A 6,000-nucleotide genomic window follows, 5' to 3' on the forward strand; every position below is an offset into this window, starting at 1 on the left:
TCCCAAGAGGGAGTTACGACAGTAATGTCCCGACCGAATTAGGATGTTTCCACTGCTAAGTATGCATTAATACTTGAATTAGAGGTCGGGGCGTTACAAGTTCAATGTGTTTTTATTGGGTATCTTTAGGTTATAAGGGTTATCATTGTTATGAACCAAAGTCGGGTCGTGTTTATGTGAGTCCGAATGTAAAATTCCATGAGTCGGTATTTCCGTATAGATCTTTAGTTTCGTCTCGTCCTTCGTCGTCGATACCTTCTAGTGATACGGACCCGTCTTTCCTTCTTTTACTATACCTCATAGTACCACTCCTATACCGTCTAGAATTACTCTTCCGTCAAACCTATCTTCGAGTCATGAGTCGACTAGCATTGTCCTTATGTCTAGCGCCTTGCCCATAGCACAGAAAAATACATAGGTTGATGAAATTGCTGAAATGAGTCAGCAGGGCCCGCGGCCTGCCTGTGGCTCATATCACTCTGCCACAAAGAGCACCGCGAAGCACACTGCACCGTAAGGAAATTCAGTCACCAATTTGTTGTTGCTCCTTTTTCACATGGGCCCCTAACTTTGGATAACTCACCTCAACACTCCCCTTCTCCCTCTCCATTGCACGTGGCCCAACAAGACCAAGTAGACCATCAATTACGCATGGCCCAACTTCCAATGTCTGATGTTTTTCACATTTCTAGCATAACCCACCCATCCTTAGATTTTAGCACCCAGCCATTACATAAGCCCAACACATATACTAATTCATTATCATCTTTGTCTCTGGTCCATGCCTCACCCGCTAATGCACCTTCTTCGAGTGGTATTTTTGCGGTTCTGTCTACGAGCAATGTTCACGAAATGAGAACATGTGCTAAAGACGGAATTTACAAACCAAAGTCAATATTAAATCTCAGTACAGTTGAAAAACAAAAGGCACCGACTTGTTTTTTCTAAAGCTAATAAAATGCCGAAATGGCGTGAAGCCATGGCGGAAGAGATTAATGCAATGATTGTCAACAAAACTTGGGATTTAGTACCATTTAATGCGTCAAAGAACTTGGTTGATACAAAATGGATTTATATGATAAAAAACGACAAAGATGGTCATGTGATTAGGCCTAAGGCTCGTCTGGTTGATCGTGGGTTCGGACAACAAAAAAGTATAGATTATTCTGAGACTTTAGCCCTGTGGTTAAATCAACTACTATTAGGTTGGTTTGTCTTTATCTCTTTCCTCAAATTGGGTCATTCGTCAATTAGATGTTAAAAATGCATTCTTACATGGTGATTTAATTGAAGAGGTATATATGAAACAACATGTAGGTTTCATTTATCCTGATTTTCCTAACCATATTTGTCGTCTTAGGAAAACAATCTATGGTTTGAAACAGGCCCCTAGAGCTTGGTATCTTCGCTTCAGCAATTTTTTGTTACAATAGGGCTTCTTTTGTTGTCAATCAGATAATTCTATGTTCATTTTTCGTCGTGACAAATTCATTGTTTATCTGCTTCTTTATGTCGATGATATCATTGTCACATGCAACTCGACTCCTTTGATCACCAAATTCATATCCCTTTTGTTTGCCGAGTTTGCTATGAATGATTTAGGTGATCTGCACTACTTCCTAGGAGTGCAGGCGATACGTACTTCTAAAGGTTTATTTTTGTGTCAGAAAAAATATATTTTAATGATTTACTTCTGAAATTCCATCTACACACTGCTAAACCTGTGCGTACCCCTCTTCCTAGTCGTACCACACTTTCTATTACAAATGGTGATTTATTATCAGATCCTACTGAGTACCGCAGTATGGTTGGGGCTTCACAGTACTTGACTATGACAAGACTTGATATTACACACGTTGTGCATTTAGTTTCCCAATTTATGCATGCACCTTGCACATCTCACTTGTTGGTTGTTAAGCATATATACAAGTACTTGCAGGGTACTGCGGACTACGGTCTTTGGCTTCGCCCCGCCCCAGACATGTCAATCATGTCTACTCAGATGCGGATTGGGCAGGTTGTCCTGATAGTTGTCGTTCCACCACTAGTTATGCAATTTTTCTTGGTGGCAACCTCATTTCCTAGCGCTCAAAGAAGCAACCCACTGTCTCCAAGTCTTCCACAGAAGTAGAGTAACGCGTTGTTGCATACACGGTGCATGATACTCTCTAGATACGTTCCTTGTTAGCTGAGTTGTGAATCGTCATCCTCGCACCCGTGAAGCTCTTTTGTGATAATGTTTCTGCGTCCTATCTTGCGGTGAATCCGGTTCAACATGATCGTAGCTAACATATCAAAATAGATTATCATTTCGTTCGGGAGCGTGTTGCTCATGGTGATTTAGTTGTACGTTATGTCCCTACTGAGTTACAAATTGCTGACATTTTTACGAAAGGTTTGTCAGGTAGCGTTTTGAGTTTTTAAGGTTCCAATCTGCACATGGTTCCCCCTGCACAGATTGAGGGGGGTGTAATAGACTAATAGAGGATACTAAGGGTATACTCGTAATTGTACTATTATATAATATTATTATATATGAGTTCCGGACACCCGTATTAGGGTAAGCCGTATCATTATATTCACACAATGATTTTATTAAAATAAATTTTTTTATCACTAAAATAGATAACTTTTACCTATTATAAGGATAAATTTTATATATTTTAAATTTGCTTTTAATATGATGTACAATATTTATTGTACACACCCCTCGTTAATAAGAATTTGTCAATTCAAACCGCTGAACTTACGATAAATCCAAACCTTGAACTTACAATGAAGAAAATATACCATCTTAGAGCATCTTTAATGGTAAGCTAATTTGATAATTAGCTTGTTATGCCACATAAGATTTCAAGCTATTTCATTGTCTAGCTAATTTTTACTCCAATGACTAGCAACTAGCTTGTTATTTAAATTGGTCCCATTTGGCCCACTTGTCAATTAATTAATTGGCAACATTTGGTAGCTAGTTGTCAAGCAAATTAGCTTGTTTAAGCTAATTTGCTTGGCCAAGCTCAAGCTAGTCCCTAGCTACAACCATTGGAGATGCTCTTATTACCTTAAAAGAAAAACACAACTAATTTACTTTTTTTTTTAATGCAGAAATAGGGAATATATTACCAAGAGAGGATTAAACCTCTATAGTTTTGGAGCATACAAAAGAGCCTACAGTTAGTAGGAGTGCCATCCCAAAAACCAATATTGGCACAACCAGTGAAAATCATTAAGACTAGGCTTGCAAAAGTTAAAATATAGACAAGCAGAAAAAAGAAGATTAGAAACCCTGGATTGTTCTTTATACACTGCAAACTGGACCAAACCAAGAAGCTAAGTAGTCGCTTCATCTTCAAGAACCATCTCCATCTCATAGTCATGCCCCAAATTTCTGGGAGGTTGGAAGTGATACACCTTCAGAGATTTCATCTTCCTTCCAATCTCAGCAAGGCCATGAGCAATCTTATTCGCATCTCTCTTAACATGGAAGATAGAAACCACCCAGTTTCTCTGTAGCAGAGAGGTAATATCAGTAATGAGAGAAGAAAGATGATGATCTTTGTAGCTTTGAGGGTGCTCCAGCATGAATTTCAGAGCTTCAGCATCAGTCTCAAGCTCCAGGTGTGTGATCTTTCTTTCCCAGGCAATTAGGAGTCCTTCCTTCATCGCAGTGAGCTCAGTAGAAGCAGCACCTATGGTGCTAAAATGAGAAGAGAACCCTATCTGCCAGATACCTTTACTGCATCTAATAACACCTCCTCCACCAGCATTGTTGATGTCAAACCAAGAACCATCAGTGTTTAGCTTAAAAAACATGTTCTGAGGAGGAGCCCAAATTCTGATAGCATTAGAGCCATTCCTGATAGCTGGATCTTTAGACTGTATAATATTGTTAGTGAAATTGAGATCTGCCCAGAATTTATTGTAAAAAGAAGCACAGTTTTCCATCGTTTGTTTAAAAACAGCATTATTTCTGTAAGACCATATGTGCCATATAGCAATTGTAAAGACAATTTGCCAGTCAATTTTTCCACTGAGATTATAGGAAATCCATTCATGCCAGTTCAAAGAATAAAAAGTATGTAAATTTAGGTCAAAAGAAGGAGAATGATATTGAAAAATCATAGACCAGAACATAGAAGAACTATGACAATTCATGAACAGGTGAATATTATCTTCTATTTCATTAGAGCATCGAATACAAATTGGGTTAAATTTTGGAATTTTGTGGGAAAGAGTTAGGGCAACAGGAAGGATTGAATGACTGACATTCCACAACAGCATCTTATACTTATAAGGAACCCCAATTTTCCACATCTTTTTCCAGTTAACATTAACTGAACATTGATTCAAGGAAAAGGAGGTGATAGAATGGTAAGCTGATTTGATGGTGAAGGAACCTTTATTATCAAGCTTCCAACTGATGGAGTCATCACAATCAGTAAGAGTAGGAAGGGGGGTAGCCTTAATAAGATTACAAATAAAAGAGGGCAACAAGTGTTCAATTCTAGACAAATTCCACTGCTTATTAGAAATGATGTGAGAAACTCTTAAGTGAGCCAGGGAATCAGGGATACATAGATCAGGAAGAAGGTACAGAGGAGACTCACCCACCCAATGGTGGTACCAAAAAGAGGTGTCATTTCCATTCCCAATCCTTATAATAATACCTTTTTTAAGGATATCTCTTCCTTTGAGAATATCTTTCCAGATAGTAGAAGCATTAGGGCTAGGGATACTATCTAAGAAATTGGTTGATTTGAGGTATCTTGAAGAAAGAATTTTAACCCAAAGTTTATCAGGTTGAGTTAAAATCTTCCATCCAAGTTTAGCCATGAAGGAAAGGTTCCATTTTTTCAAGTCTCTAACACCCAACCCTCCTTTGTTTATGGGATCACAAACCCTATTCCAGTTTGTTCTAGGCACATATCTGGATCTATCAACTCTGTTCCAAAGAAATTTCTTACATTTAGATTCTAACTCCTGTATCACAGTGACTGGAAGAACAGAAGTTTGCATAGCATATAAGGGATAAGCATTCAAAACAGACTTAATGAGAGTGCATCTGCCAGCCATGTTCAAAAGCTTTGCCTGCCAACCTCTAATTTTACTAGTAGTCTTGTCTAGGAGATTGAAGAAATCAGCTTTCTTAAGTCTAGTAGGGGAAATAATGCATCCTAGGTATTTGCCAAAAGCTAGTAGTGGTGTCCTTGAAAGTACATACATTTTTAATAGAACAACGGATGTTATAGTTCATCTTTCTAGGAAAAATGAGAGAGGATTTTGAAAAGTTAACTTGTAATCCTGAAGTTTGACCAAAGGCATGAAGAGTGTCAAGCATGATTTTCATGTTCTCCGTAGTAGCGGTACCAAAAAGGAAAACATCATCAACATAAAATAAGTGAGAAATGGACACTTCTTTAGAAAGTTTTAGAGGTTTCCACAGTTTGCTATGCACATTATTCTCTATCATTTGAGAAAGTCTTTCAAGACACAGGACAAAGATATAAGGGGAAAGAGGGTCTCCTTGCCTAATTCCTCTAGTAGGAAGAAAACTCTCAGTAATTTGACCATTCCAAAGCACAAAGATGGAAGCAGTAGTGATGCAACTCATAATTAAGTTAATGATAGAAGAAGGCAGATTAAACCAATGAAGAGTGTCATAAATGAAACTCCATTCTATGCTATCAAAAGCTTTGCTTAAATCAATCTTAAGGGCCATACATTTTGATTTAAAGCTAGCTTTATTAAAAATATGAGCAATTTCTTTGATGATGATAACATTTTCATCAATGGTTCTGCCCATGACAAAGCTAGAATGTAAAGGACTTATAAGATTAGGAAGCAAGGGTTTCAGTCTGTGTGAAATAATCTTTGTTATTAATTTATAAATAGAGTTACAAAGACTAATTGGTCTAAACTCTTTCATACAGGAAGGAATAGTAGTTTTAGGAATTAAACACAGAAAAGAATTATTAATGTTTTGGGGTATAGAGCTGGTTT

The sequence above is a fragment of the Spinacia oleracea genome, chromosome 4 (genome assembly GCF_020520425.1).
Source record: "Spinacia oleracea cultivar Varoflay chromosome 4, BTI_SOV_V1, whole genome shotgun sequence".
Lineage (NCBI taxonomy): Eukaryota > Viridiplantae > Streptophyta > Magnoliopsida > Caryophyllales > Amaranthaceae > Spinacia > Spinacia oleracea.